At 47.9% G+C, this 16,224-nt stretch overlaps 1 protein-coding gene across 1 annotated transcript in view; it reads left to right on the plus strand.

The window, feature by feature from the left end:
• Positions 1 to 16,224, plus strand: part of AS3MT (arsenite methyltransferase) — a 1,233,739-nt gene that overhangs the window by 738,424 nt on the left and 479,091 nt on the right. The gene's annotated exons all lie outside the window — the stretch shown is intronic.

Consider the following 16,224-nt stretch of genomic DNA (forward strand, 5'->3'; position numbering starts at 1 on the left):
AGGGAAGGCTGCATGCGTGTGGATGAGATGCGAGGAAAGGCAGACCTGTCTATGTACTTTGAAGTAAGGACAGCTGTGAAATCAATGATACTGAGTAACGGAGTGGTCCGACGAAAGGAAGTAGCCCACTCGAAAGTCTCTGTGAAAGGTGCATTGTTTGTAACGATAAAGCGAATGAACTGCAAAAGCGAAGTAAGCAAAATTAACTCCTAGAAAAGGGCAGAGTGATAGTTGAACCTTGAACTTTTAGTCAAAGTGGTCCTGTGAAGGTCTGTAAAGAAAGCCACGCACATTCGAAACTCTTCAACATCAGAAAGCAGACCCGAAGTATAATAAGCTTGGGGAAAGGAGCCCCGTGCAAGTCTTGTTTTGAAGAGGTGTGAGCATGACAGAGGGGGACCTACGTGAACTGTGTTTTGAAGAGGTCTGAGCCCGACAGAGGGGGACATACGTGAACTGTGTTTTGAAGAGGTCTGAGCCCGACAGGAGGACCTATGTGAACTTTTTGTTGAAACATTATCCAGAAGTCTGGAAAGAGAGACTTAATGGGGCAGGCCAGGTAGGCCTCGATCCACATTTTGGAACTGTTTACTGTATAGAAAACCAGAGCTAGAGTGTGTCATCCTGCCTACAGGAACCACCTTATTCTGTGTGGTCTAACGTGAGGAGGAGAGCTGATTCAGCTACATGTTTTCTTTTTGAAAACTGATTTTTCCTTTACATACATTCCTATTTTATACACTTTTTGTACAAGAGATTGGGCAGGCATTAGGTTTTTGTTAGCATAGGCCATTTTGATTTGACGGACTCCAAAAGGATTATTTAGTTTTTTGTTTGATGGTTGAGACTACTCCTATATTAGTTATAGGGCATAATAGGAGTTTTTCCAACCCCAGAAACTTCAATAAAGGTTTTACAAATTGTACCTGCTGTTTCTGTGTCATACTTGTGATAACATGCCTCCCCCACATATGGTGTCCGGGGTGGGATATGATTCCAGAAACTTAGTCACAGAACCTCAAACCCCACTACCACCACAAAATAATCCATAGGCTTTGATAGTTGTAGCAGCAGAGAAGTCACTATCCCTCCCAGGAAAAGAGGGATGATTCCAACGGATTTAGTCCTAAAACCCCCTGTGGGTTGTTATATAAGATTTGCCCCAAAATCTGGCCTGGCCTGGAAGTTTGGCCTAGATTTCCTGGCAGGCGTTATAGATCCAGACTTATAAAGGTTCTCCTACAGAACCATGGCGACATGTTTGAAATACGCCGTGGAGACAGAATTGTACAGGGAATTCTTGAGAAGGCCCTATTTCCTCGTTTTGAGGAAGAAAGTGAACCAGCGGAAACTGAGAGCGGTAATTTAGGCTTTGGAAAGGCCGATGAAACCCATATCACTGAGGCAAAAAGGGAAGAAGAACCAACCATCCTTCCCGATCTAGCCTTCGCCCAGCAAAATGATCCAGTACTCGCAGAGGCTTTCTTACAAGTGGTTCCTGGGGGAGAGGGACAAGAGAAGGTAGGCCTCTTTTTTTTTCCTAAAACAGGGATTGCTATATAGAAGGGAAACCTCCAGAGAAGGCCCAAGTAAAACTCAATTAGTAACACTCAAAACACATTACAAGATCGTGCTAGAGATTGCACACTCTCATTTGAGAGGGGGACATTTGGGACCGTCCAAAACCCCAGCTCACATCAGTGGGAAATTCTACTGACCAGGTATCCATGCTGACCTAAAGAACTTCATTCAGACATTTGAAATATGCCAGAAAACCAGCTCACATATTCCCTTACCTGCCCCTCTAAACCCAATACCAATAATAGAAGTCCCTTTCTCCCAAATTGGATGGATATCATTGGACCATTGCAAACTTCTAGATTGAGTAATAAATATGTTCTCGTAATCATTGATTATGCTACTCGGTACCCAGAAGCTTTCCCCATGCGGAAACAATACAACCCAGCAAATTGTAAAACACCTACTACCATTCTTTTCTAGGGTTTGTTTCCCCAAGGAAATTCTGACGTATCAGGGATCCAATTTCATGTAAGCTTATGGGTGAAGTCAAGGAATTCTACACATTAGCACCTTAAGAACCTCAGTTTACCACCCCCAAATGGACGGATTGGCAGAAGAATCTCTTGTGCGGCAGAGTTACCATCCACAGTCTCCCAACAAAGTTTATACCACTGTCCATCATCAGACAGTCCATTCCCTGCAGAGTTCCACCCTTCTTACTAAGAAGTCAAGATGACTGCTCTCAGCCTGCAACCCCAGATGGAGGTCACACACTGGTATAAGATTGCCTCCCGCATACCCACAACCCACAGCAGCGCGTAATCACTGCCTTCGAGCATGCAAAGTTCTAGGCTCTGCCAAGAAGATTAATGCACAAAAATGCATGGATGAAATAATGGACTGGCCACAGGGTGCTTCCTCCAGCACAAACAAGGCAAGTGCATCTATGCTAGCCCACCCAATAGCCACTGTGCAGTGATCTCTCCTCCTGTATAATGCCTGAAATGCACAATGCCTTCTGCACCGCCTCAAAATGTTAAAAAAGTGCATTGCCTACAATGCTGTTACCTCTCCTAATTGCTCCAACTATAGCCCTATTGCCTCATGTATCACAACTGTCAATATGCCAGCAACCTTTGCGTCTGCAGATATGATAGTCTTGAATTATCATTTGCCATACTGTCCACCTTCCCCTGCTGCACCCCAAACACACCATGCCGACAGTAAGACCAAATCTCCTCACACCGCCACACCTGTCTGTAATCTATCCACAACACTTTCCCAGGGTAAGGCTCACACCAGCACTCACCACATCAAGCGCAAACAACCCTCATCCAGACCCAACCAGCAATCACTACATTGCTGCCACCCCCACCAAAACAGGTCACACTAACTGACCCACACTCCACACCTACCAACATTCAAACCCTCATGACATGCGCCCTCATCAACGCACATTCACTAAGTGCTTACTCTCTAGAAATAAACATGACAGAAAATCTCATCACCAACCTTAACATGGAAACCTTAGCCATATCGGAAACATGGCTCCATTGAACATCTGATCCTGTCATATCCTTAGCCATCCCTTCCGGTTACACCATCTACCGCAATGACAGGCTCACATCCAGAGATGGTGGTGTCGCCCTGATAACCAGAGAGTCCTTCTCTATCAGACAGCTCCAGACCTCCTTCCCTGTCAATGTAGACCTGCTAACCTGCTATCCCTCAAATGTTCCCCTTCACCCACTTGTATCATCATCATCCACCTCATCTACCACCTCCCCTGGTTTTACTCATAACTTCGAGGAAAACCTCCTCCACATCCTCGAGGACAATAACAAAACATCCACAAAAATTATTTTGCTGGGGACCTCAACCTGGGCCTCTATGACCCCCAATGACCCTCAGGCTACCTCGCTTGCCAAAGCACTTGAAACATTAGGCTTCACACACTGCACTCCAACCTCGCCTATGCTAAGGGCTGCACATTAGATTGGATTGCTGACCACAATTGCCAAGTCACTATTAGCTCCAACACCCCATGCCCATGGTCTGACCACCACATCCTTCACTTCACCATTCCGAAACCATTGAAACCCAAACCTACCTCCACACCACTTCACCCAGCTGTGACACGCAGCTCTCGGAAGCTCAACAAAGAAAACATCTTGCCCTGGCTGGACAACCCATGCCTCAAAGACCCATTCTCTACCGATCCTAAGTCTCTAGTGCATATCGACACCATAACCCATTCCAAGGCAATAAATTCCGTATGGCATTCCAACGCCTAGTTCACCCATGACCTTGTAGAATTGCGTAACCTTAAATGACAAGCACAACTACTGTGGCAAATAAATCCCACTGACTCCTTGAAAGAAGACTTCGCCAAAATAGCCAAACAATATAAAGCAGCCATAAAATCTGCCAAAGCCAACTCATTCACTTCCAGAATCTGTAACGCCAAATCTGACAACAGAGAGATTTTCTCCATCTTTAGGGAACTGGAAACCCCTACCACCTCTAAGGAACTCATGGTGGCAATAGTAAAGACAGACACAAGTGATCACAGTTTAAGGGTGTTTATTAAACTGTAAATGCAGAGTGGAAAAACGCCTAAACTAAACCTAAATCTAAGATGGGAGCAAGCGTCGAACATCAAATGAAAATAAGGCAGTCTTAGTAGCCTGGTGTCCAAATAAAAGGACCTATACTAATAAAACCTAATGCCAATTCCTTTACGCTAAATATAAAAGAGTGTGGGATAGGGTTTCCAATAAAGAAAGAAGTGTTCACAAATAATAGGTCCGGGTGTGATTGCCAGGGGTCCCCCTTCCCCACGTTTTCAGTACAGGACAAAGTGGGTTTCTTGAGCACAGCACACATTCGAGCTTCTCCAGCACGAGCCAACAGTTCCTGTTCCAGCTATCAGGTTATCCGATGGTTTAAAGTCTCTTTCTAATAAAAGATTCTTGCCTTCGAGGGCCTGATAGTTTCAAAGAACAAACACAAAAGTTCTGTTTCACGTATGGCTATGGGTGATGGCTTCATCCCTAGGCTCCCCTCTTCTGGGCGCTGACCCCTCACAGTGTTTCCAACAAATTAAACAAACAGTTTGTTTCTCAATGAACTTCGGGTGAGGACTTATCACGCCTGGATCTCCCTCGGCCAGGCTCGGATGCCAAATGACAAGCGGGATAGTTCACTTCTTGCCTTACAATGCCTCTCAGTTTTCATGAGTCTTAATGTCCTTTTGAACAATTCTCCAGGGTTCACCCCTGGTTGTCGACCTCCCTCTTCCAGGTTCACTCCGGCCAACCTTAACCAATTTGTATACTTTATACCAGGCGGGATTCACTTACCTTAGCTTTCACAGTTCTCTGTCGGTCAAAGACTTTCGACGGTACAGAGGATTTTACGAGACCCCTGTATGACCACTTTGACCTCTTCTGTTCGCCTTTCTTCCAAGGTGTTATGGTTACGGTAGTCTTTACCGTTGGCTAATGGCCCACGGTATCCTTCATGAGCACCCACATGGTGCCGGACTCCTCTGTTGCTCGTCCCCCCCCTTCAAAACATTTAACAGTTTCTTGTTTGTTCAAAGTTCCAATAGCCACTTGCTATTTTTCATTCAACACAGTTCTGTATCTTATCGGTTCTCCTCTCAACTCACCAGCTGTGATCAACTGCATAGCTTTCTTGTCTGTTTGGGGGCAAGGTTGGTACCACAGAGACAAGAGTTGTGCGGTCTGCCTTGCTTGTACTGTGCTGTCATGCTCCACCTTTTATCCCTGGTAAGGGCAAGGTAAAGGGCCGTCAGGTAAATGTGATTCTGGTCAATTGCCAAATGTTTCCTGCTCCTTGTTTTGCGATATGTCAGGTAAACGGCTCTGCTGTTAGTCTGTTGTATTTCGTGTTGGAAAAGGGTGGTGCAGTGAGTTTGAATATCTTATGTGGTAGGATTGGGAAAAGGTATTGAAAGAAGGGGGGTACATTGTTTTACCCGTTGGTGCCCCACTCCCCAGGGACACCAATCCAGGTGATCCTCCCGCGCTGGTCCACCCACAGGAACTGGTTCCAAAAGCGATGGCCGTGTCCTGGCCCCCTGGATGCCAGATCTCCAGGGACTAGAAAGGGAGACACCTTGAGGTTTCTCACAAACCCCTCCCCTCGACCTTACCAAAGATGAAACTTAGTGCCCTGATATCCAAAAGCCAATGCTAAACAAAATTGACACGCTGAATAGGAAAATTCTCAGTCTCCCAGCTAAACACCCTAAGGCCCCCCCCCCTGCTGCTGCCACAAGCATAACCCTCAACTCACCCAACCCTCACTCCCCCAGTGCTGCTTCAACGACCTATCAGAAACTGAACCTTAAGAATGATCAACAGCCTTAAACAGTCTAATTGCAAAGGGGACATCTTCCCAGCCACCCTCATTAAAGACTGCTAAACACCCTCAGCCCCCCTGTGCCGCTGCCACAAGCTTAACCCCCAACTCACCCAACCCTCACTCCCCCAGTGCTGCTTCAACGACCTATCAGAAACTGAACCTTAAGAATGATCAACAGCCTTAAACCCTCTAAATGCAAAGGGGACATCTGCCCAGCCACCCTCATTAAAGACTGCAGAAACTCTAACCCCTATCATCACTGCATTCATAAATGCTTCCTTCACCTCCAGCACAGTACCAGCCAGCCTCAAAGAAGCCTGAGACCTCCCACTCCTATAAGAAACATCCTTAGACCCCAATATTCCCACCAATTACAGACTGATCACAACTGGCCTCTTCTTGTTAAAAACCTTGATCGCACAGCCTACTTGCAAGTACAAATATTTCTTGAAGCAAACCACATTCTAGGAATGCGCCAATCTGTTTTCTGCCCCGGCCACGGCACTGAGTCAGCCTTCCTAGACCTGAAAAATCAGCTGGACCAAATCAGAGATGAGGGCAAGACATCACTCCTTCTCCTAGATCTGTCCGCTGCTTTTGACTTGGTCGACCATAAAATCCTATGCCACCACCTCATGGCCTCGGCCAACTTCTCCCCCAGGGTTACTACCTGGATTGCCCCCTTTCTGGAAGGTATTTGCAGAAAAAGCAAATGCAACTCCCCCATCCCCTCTGGGGTACCACAAGGGCCATGTATCTCCCCCACCCTCTACAACATCTTCACCAGGCACCTCTTCGACATCTTGGATTCCCGTGGCATAGCCTACACTAACTATGCTGACGATACCCACATTTTGATCCCTCTCACAGGTAACTATGCAGAGGATTCAAGCATTCTCAACAACACTTACTCACTGATTCAGTCATGGATGGTGGAGAACCACCTTTGTTCAAACAGTGACAAAACTGAAATCCTACTAGTCGGACCCTCTAAGGCCCTAAAAAACTCTTCAATCCTTACTCTGCATTCAAGATTGACAACATTTCCATTCCCGTCTCAACTTCGGTCAAAACACTAGGGGTGCACCTCAGTGCCTCCCTAACTATGTCCTGCTAAGTAAATGCCATTGCCTTGTCAACCGCCTATGCAACTAAAGTCCTAAATGCTGCCTGACCCTTCCTCTCCAGAAACAGCTGCTTAACGGTGGCCCGAACCATCATCGGCTCAAAGTTGGACTATTGCAATGTCCTCTTTGCAGGCACCTCCTCAAGCAACATCAAGAAACTACAAACAATTCAAAATAACGCCCGACGTGCAGACCTGAACATTCCAAGAAGAGAACACATCTCATAAGCGGCAAAGGAGGCCCACTGGCTTCCCATCCAAGCTCACATCACCTTTAAACCCCCTCTATCACCCACTAATGTTTATCCACCACAGCCCTTGTATCTCTCTCAGAAACTTGTGGAAAAAGCACACTCAACAAGACCCACCAGAACACCATACACTGACTGCCTAGTCCTACCCAAGGTTAAACTCACCAAAGCACGCGGCTCGAGCTTCCCTTAACTAGCAGCCAAACAATGGAGCACCCTTATCCCCGCACTCAGAGCAAGAAGATCTTACTGGGTATTCAGAAAAGCACTCAAAACAGAGTTGTTCTCATAATCACTAATCACAGCCTAATCCTGAAGGCTCTTGCGCACCCATATATACTGCATCTGTAAGCTAATACAACCAATTTGCGTGCATATATCATAAATGACATGTACCGGGAAACAGCGCCTTGATGCCTCAGGGCTGTCTGTGCGCTATACAAATGAAATAAATAAATACATAAATTGGTAGAGAGCTTTAACTCAACCCTTTTTTTAAAGAAAATTTTTTATTAAATTTTTGAACAAACAAACAATAAAACCAAACAAACAGTGCATGTTCAACAGTTTCATTACACTTTTTAAATTCCCTAACCACTACTCCCACTACCCCACCCCCCTTGCGAGTCTATCACCTTGAGTCATCAGATTCCACACCCTGTGGTTCGGTCTCCTCCTCAACAGGTTCAGTCAGGTCATCTAATGACCCAAACAGTCCGACTATTAGTGATTTCCAGGCCATCAGGGACTCATTCTCCTCCTCCCCCCCATTGCTGCACGCCTCTTGCCATACTATTTTTTCGGCTTCTGCCCATTTTTGCAAGTCTTTCCACCACACCTCATGGCATGACTTCCATCCCATGGCAATCCTTCTCTTTGCAAGCACATAAACCAGGTCCCTTAGTTTGCTTACATGCCTGAGTTTCCGTGGTCTGGGGAACCCCCCCAGCAGGCAGGCCCATTCCGTGTCCACCACTATCTTGACCCCTCTTCCTTCTCGTTTCTCTTTTACACCCCTCCAGAACCTCTCTATGATCGGGCAAGACCAAAACATATGCACCATGCCTGCGTTCTCTTCGTCGCACTTGGGGCATGTTTGCCGACCTGCATTGTCGAACCTCGATATCCTCCAAGGCGTCATATAAGCCCTGTGTGTTATGTAAAGCTGTATCTGTTTCAGTCTCGCGTTTCTAGACACCTTCTTATGGTACCTTTGCACCCGTTCCCACATCCCATCTCCCATTTGGGCCCCAACCTCCATTTCCCAGTCCAATCTCAGCTGCGGGACCTCCTTCCCCAGTTTAGACATCAACATCTCGTACAGTCTGGAGACCTCATGGCCCCCCTCAGCTATATCATATATAACATCTATGGTGGCATCCAGATTTTCCTCCTACACAGTTTCGGGCCACATTCTCTTAATCCTCTGTACCATTCTGTGGTACGTGATGTACTGGCCTTCGTGCAACCCAGCCTCCTCCCGCAGCCCCTCAAAGGAAACACAAGAGCCCCCCTGCCAAATATCCCCCATCGTTGCCACCCCAGCCGGCTCCCAGTGGGTCCGGAGTATCAGTCGCAGCTGAGCGTCTGCCCCTGTCAATACCACCAATGGCATCTGCGGCGAGCATGGGGACGGGTTCCCCATCAATTGGCATGCCCTGCGCCAAACCTTCCACCCCAGCAGCATGATTTTAGGGCACCCCACCATCTCCGCCCTGGGTGCCCACATAACTTCTTTCAAATAAAAGGGTGCACAGTGCCGCCCAAACAGCCTGAATTCTGAGGTCTCTTCATCAGATAGCCATTTGGCAACATATTGCAACTGGCTCGCCACATAGTACGCCTCGTAATTGGGCAGCTTTATACCCCTTTTGTCATGGAAGTTCTGGAGCTTCCATAACGCCACTCTGTTTCGCGTGCCATGCCACAGAAAGTCCCTACACATGCTATTCAGTTTGGCAAAAAACCCTTTAGGAATCAGATACGGAATATTTCCAAAGTAATGTAGGAGCCTTGGCAGGACCACCATCTTTAGCATCGCCCCCCCAACCCATCATCGCCAAAGGCAGCTTCGCCCAAAACCGCATGCATTTCTCAATTTTTTGGATTGCCACCTCTGTATTACACCTATGCTCCTCCCCCACGGTGTGATATATATCTATCCCCAGGTACCGAAAAGTACTAACCGCCTGCGATACCTGTGAAACCGGTAGCCTCTCCGCTGGAACCCCTGTATACCCCCCCAATGAGAACAGACTAGACTTCTGGGGGTTCACCGCTATGCCTGATAGCCCAGGGTATCTCCCAAGCACTTCCAAAATGTACTGGAGGTTCTCCTCTGGGTACCGCACATACAGCAACATGTTGTCCGCATATAGGGAGATCAAATGCCGCTTCCCGTCCACCTCGATGCCTATGGTGTCATATTGCTGCCTCAAATAGATCGCGAGAGGCTCCAGGGCCAAAATGTAGAGCATGGGGGACCAAGGGCATCCTTGTCTAGTACCCCTACTAAGCTGCCACCTCTCTGATATCACCGATCCCGTCTTTACTCTGGCCAGCGGTTCACTATACAAAATCTCTGCCCACCTTACATAGCCAGGCCCTAACCCATAGTGTTTCAGGGCCGCCAGCAGCCACGGCCACTTGACGGAGTCGAAGGCCTTGATCGCATCCAGGGACACGATTGCCATTTCCTCCTCACTTCCACTGCCAAACTCAATGATCCTCTGAAGTCGCCTATGATTGTTGGTGATGTTTCTATGGGGGACATAGCCCGTTTGATCCGGATGTATTAACTTGCCAATGACCTTTTTCAGTCTATTCGCCAAGACCGCAGTTAATATCTTGCCGTCTTGGTTCAACATTGACACAGGTCTGAAGGAACCACATCTGCGCCCTGGTTTATTTGGTTTAGGGAGAGGTACTATAACAGCCTCTCTCAGTGACTCCGGCAGGCGGCCCGTCTCGAACGCCTCATTTATCATCTCTAGCAGCGGGGGGGGACCTCTTCTATATATACCTTGTAAAATTCGCTTGGGAGCCCGTCTGTCCCCGGGGTCTTACTAGTAGGCAACTGCCTTACCACCTCCCCCAGTTCTTCCAGGGTAATCGGGGAGTCCAATTCCTCTCTTTCCTCCTCACTTATCTTGGGCAACCCCATATCCTCAAGTGTTTCTTCTATCATTGCCCGACTACTTTCCCCGTCTTCCCCGTATAGCACTTTATAGTAATCCACAAACGCTTGATTAACCCCCTCCTGGGTGTCCTCTACGCTACCATCTTCCCTCTCTATAGTTCTGATTGTGGCTCTGGGGGTCTCGCTCTTATATAACCATGCCAAAAGTCTCTCCGGTTTGTCACCTCCCGCATGCTGTCTCACTATGTACCTTTTATAGTTAAGGTTGCACAACCTCTCCCAACAATCTGCACATTTTTGCTGCAGCTTAAGTATCAAATCTAGTTTCTCTGCTGTATCGTCGCCGGCTTTTAAGGCCTCTTCCAATTTTGCTTCCATCTCCCTCAGTTCTGTTGAAACCCCACCCTGTAGGCCCTTGGATTTCGCCATGGCTGCCCCCCTCATGACAACTTTAAAGGCCTCCCATAGCGTCCCCGCCGAGTCCACACTCCCAGTATTGGTTTCAAAATAGTTTACTATCTCCTCCCGTTAATCTTCTCTAAAGAAGGGATCTCTCAACGCCTCCGCTTGTAGGCGCCATGTCGGGATCCTCGCCCTCGGGGGGCAATATTGCCACGCAAGAATCAGGGGCGAGTGGTCCGAAAGGACCCTGGCCCTGTACTCTATGTGTGCAATCTCCGCTATCATTTCTGGTGGTGCGAAGACATAGTCCAGCCTTGTTGATAACTGCTGTGGGGCAGAATAATGCGAATATTGCCTATCCCCAGGGTGCCACACTCTCCATGCATCTTCCCATCCAAAGTCATCCAGCAGCGTCTGCAGCGCCCTGGCTGCAGGGGACGGTCTATCCCATTTCCCGTCCGATCTATCCACCCTCGGGTTCAATACACAGTTGAAGTCCCCTCCCCAGATCACCGCGCTTCCCACACACACGCTCAGGTTCGCAGTAAGTGTCCTAATGTACGCCGCCGTGTTCTGGTTCAGGGCTACGTGTTAACAATACTTATCTCCCTATTCTCTGCCAATCCCCTCAGCACAACCATCCTCCCGTCTGTTTCATCCACCACTTGCAACCGCTGAAACGGGACATGTGGCGCCACCCATATAAGTACTTCTCTTGCGTAGACCGAGTACGAAGAGCCCACCAACACCACCTTCCACTTTCCCGCAATCGTGTCCATCTATTCACGTGTAAGGTGGGTTTCCTGTCGCAATGCAATATCTATTTTCTGCATGTGCAGATACAGCATAACCTTGTTCCTTTTTAAATAGCTATTAAGCCCCCACACATTGTCATGATGCCTGCCTTCAAGGAGCCAAATCAGGCCCGGCACCCTCAGAGACAGACACCATGCATTCAAGGGAAGTCCCAGCAGCCCCAGATGGGGGCCCTTTGGACTCAGTCCTGGCGCCGTTGGCGTCAGGCTCATAGGGGACATCAGTCCTGGCGCCATCGGCGCCAGGCTCATACAGAAGTAGGTTGGGAGTAGTGCTTGGTGTAAACTTACCTGTGCAGACCCTGCTGCAACTTCCAAGACTGGAAGGAACTATTTTTCTAGGGACTACTTGATCTCTAGGGTGTGACCGGTGGAGGAATACATATTTCTGGGGGAAGAATACATACCTGGAACTACTTGAAAGGCTATTTAAGCCACACCCAAGCAGCAGACCACGCTGCGCGTTGTTCTGCACTTAGCACCTGGACGCTCACCGTGCCTGCTCCTGCCTTGGTCCTCCATCACACCTGCCAGCATCCTGGAAACACCTAAAGAAGAAAAGGGAAGAGAACAGGTGAAAACAAGAACCTTACCTGATACACCTGCACTCCGGTTTCTGCACGGCGACGATCCTGCAAAGAAGGCAAACATTTTAAACGCGCATCGCGTCGCGCGCAGCACGCTGCATTTCACTCACCTGCACGTGGCGTTTTCGAGTCCTGCGACGTCCATCCGGAGCTTCCACCGCCATCCAGCACCTATTGGAAGGAAGGAGAAAGAGAGGTGAGAATGGAAACACGAATCTAAGTAGAACTTACCTGTGGTTCAATTCCCTCTCCGCCTTCGGGTTTGTGCCATACCTTCGGCATCTCAGCACCCCGGCCCCTAAGGGGAAAAGAAACAGACATTGTATTAGTGAGAGCATGTGAGAACATTAGCAATACGCTCACTCAAGACTTACCCATTTGCAAGAGAGACACAGCATCTCTTTTCGGGTCGGCGCCTTAGCTTCAGCATTGCCGTACCCCGGCCCCTATGGGGAAAAAGACATTGGACATTAAAGGAGATACTTAAAACTGCAAAGGAATCTCTCATCGGAATTCTTACCAGAATTTGGCTTCATCCAAATCGCCTGCAGCCCGGAATCTTCTCCAGCACCTGCGAAAGAAAAGAACAGATGAGTGAATATAAACCCAAACTTGCCATAAACATTTGCGGTACGACGGGAATGGACAAACTAATTTAAAGTCATCAATCCAGTGAAGTAACTGGAATCACAACGCGTCCCTGCATCAGAAGCAGGATGGAGAGCTCGTCATTTTGGTCCCTAAGGTGAGTCTTCGCAGGGAATCCCAAAAGGGTTTCACGGAGGGAGAGAAGGGAAGTGGGAGGTCGGAACATCACCCGCAGACTATTAACCCTTCCTTTTCACACACAGTGGGATATTCCTCCGAGCCAGAAAAGCCAGGTTGGGGAATCCAGTCCAGTCCATCTTCCGGGTCTTACACATCTCTGCAGAAGAGGTCACAGCAGTCCCAGCCACGCCCGCGCCTCCGTGGGAGCTAGGTGAGCGTTACAGAACGCGAAGCCAACCCATAATTTCCCACCCAGGCGACATGGAGACTTCCGAGACAGACCAACTGGCCCAATTATTGGGGGAATTACGGGCAGAAGTGCATGCCGCCCGCCAGGAAACTAACGCCCTTAGAAGGGAACTAATCTTATCCAAAGAACAAACTGATGATTAAACTAAACAGCTTTTGCAGAGTCAGGCAGGACAAACGCCTTTACCCGGCTCCGGGATGAATTCCACTCCGATGGTTTCAACCAATCCGGTGCAAATTAACCTGCCAGGAAATATGCCTCTGGCCCCCCCTGAGCGTTTTACTGGGGATCCCAAGAAATACGCCGTTTTCATGGATCAATGTCGTTTACATTTCATATGCAGACCTGGGGCCTTCCCTAATGACCAAACCAAGGTGGCTTTTGTGCTATCTTATCTCAGCGGCAGTGCTGCCGATTGGTCGATTCCGTTGGTAAATCAAGACAACCCAATCCTTCAGGACTTTCAAGGCTTCCAGGCAAGCATGGAAAGATTATTTGCTCGACACGCTCAGGGTGAGGCCTTGGATAACGAACTTCTGTCCTTGCGGCAAGGAAACCAAGATCTCCTATCTTATATAGCCACATTTAACAGATTGGTCGTAGAGACTGGGTGGCCTGAGAATAAAAGAATTACATTATTCCACCGAGGTCTGCGTGGAGAACTAAAAGACGTTCTTGCTCAAATAGTGAACCCGCCTCAACTCTGCGCAGAATACATTGACTTAGTGGTTCAACTTGATCATAGACTCCAGAATAGAAAAGCGGATCAGTCCAGATTTGAAACCCGAGTTCTGATCAAAACCCACACAAGCCCCAAGGGTACCGACGCTTCAGAGCCAATGCAAATTGGGGGAGTTAAAGGACCACTAACTCAGAAAGAACGAGAAAGAAGAAGACAAAAACAATTATGTCTTTACTGTGGAGCTTCTGGACACTTCCTGCGGGATTGCCCGGTAAAACCACCTAAGAAGGTGGTTTGGAGCCACAGACAGTAATCTTCCAGAACCTGATTCGGGAAACGACCAAGCCCGACAAGCGTAGAGGTCCGCTTGCCAAGCATGAAGACAGACTCTTTGACCTCGCATTTCATCATGCCTATGGTCCTCATAGATCCAAAACAACCTCAACGGTTGCACGGAATAAAAGCCTACCTCGACAGTGGGGCTATTGGAAATTATGTTGACTTTGAATTGGCTTCCAGGATTGGTCTCCCTCTCCGTCCAAAAACCACCAAGGATGTCATTACCACGGTTGATGCAACCGAAATTGCCTCCGGGCCGTTAACACACTCTACCACGGAAATGACACTGGTTGGCCAAGATGGCCATCGGGAAACCATAGTGTTTGATGTAATCAAGGCTCCACAATTTCAGGTAATCTTAGGGATCCCTTGGTTAGAAACACATAATCCTCGAATTGACTGGCGAGCAAAGAGCATAACCTTCCCTGATTGTGCACAAAAGTGTTATCCAGGAAATCCACAGATGGGTCTAGCCTCAGTAACCTCCACAACAGTACCATTACCTTTTGAGTATCAAGACTTTCAAGACGTCTTCCAAAAGGAACAGGCCAACACCTTACCTCCTCACCGGCCATATGATTGTCAGATCGACCTGGTACCCAATGCTCAACCGCCTTGTAGTACGATCTATGCCCTTACTGAACCGGAGAACCTTCATTTGCGACAGTATTTGGATCAGTACCTTGCCAATGGTTTTATTCGCCCGTCAAAGTCACCTGCTTCCTCAGCTCTATTCTTCGTACCGAAAAAAGAAGGCGACCTTAGAACTTGCATTGACTACCGCGCCTTAAATCAGATAACGGTCAAGAATCGTTATCCTCTGCCCTTGATCCCTGAGCTCCTTGACCAGGTAAAAGATGCTTGTATCTATACTAAGTTAGATTTAAGGGGAACTTACCACCTGGTGCGCGTCAGAGAAGGCGAAAAATGCAAAACTGCCTTCCGCACCAAATATGGACTCTTTGAGTACCAGGTAATGCCTTTCGGGTTGTGCAACGCACCTGCTGCCTTTGAATATTTTATGAATGACGTTTTTCGAGAACTCATCAATGTTTGTGTCATTGTATATATCGACGACATCCTGGTGTACTCCTCCTCGGAATCTGATCACCGAAAACATGTTAGAACTGTCTTGGAGACACTGCGCCAGCACAAACTGTTTGCAAAACTTGAAAAATGCCTTTTTCATGTTACGGAAGTTGAGTTTCTCGGATTCGTCCTAACACCTAAAGGAGTCCGAATGGACTCATGGAAAGTGGATGCGATCCTCAAATGGCCGTCTCCTAGTTCTGTGAAAGGAGTTCAAAGTATGCTACGTTTTGCCAATTTTTACAGAAGGTTTATCCCGGAATTTTCTCAAGTGGTTCAACCCATCACGGCGCTCCTACGAAAAAACAGACGCTTCGAGTGGTCTAAGGAGGCAGAACAAGCCTTTCAGGAACTAAAAACCAAATAGACCTCCGCACCTGTGTTAAAACATCCTCGTCCGGACCTCCCTTACGTTGTGGAAACCGACGCTTCTAGTTTAGCCATGGGGGCTGTCCTTTCTCAAAGGGATCCAGTTTCAAATCAACTACATTTCGTAGCCTTTTGGTCCAGCAAATTCTCAGCTCCTGAAGTGAACTACGGAATCACAGACAAGGAACTGTTGGCTATTAAGTCAGCTTTCAAAGCTTGGCGTCACTACCTGCTCGGCGTAAGACACACCGTTACAGTGATTACAGATCACAGGAACTTGCAATACTTGAAAACGGCCAAAGCTCAATATTCTCGTCAACTCCGTTGGGCTCTGTTCTTTGCAGAATTTGACTTTATAATCACATATCGCCCGGGTTGCAAGAATGGCAAGGCAGACGCTCTATCTCGAATTGGAATGGGTGACATTGCCTCAAGTCTAGAGCCAGTTCCGATTATTCCCGAACAGAGGATTTTGGGTGTAATCTCTTCTCAAA

This window comes from Ambystoma mexicanum, chromosome 8, assembly GCF_040938575.1.
Source record: "Ambystoma mexicanum isolate Mex_15411 chromosome 8, UKY_AmexF1_1, whole genome shotgun sequence".
NCBI lineage: Eukaryota > Metazoa > Chordata > Amphibia > Caudata > Ambystomatidae > Ambystoma > Ambystoma mexicanum.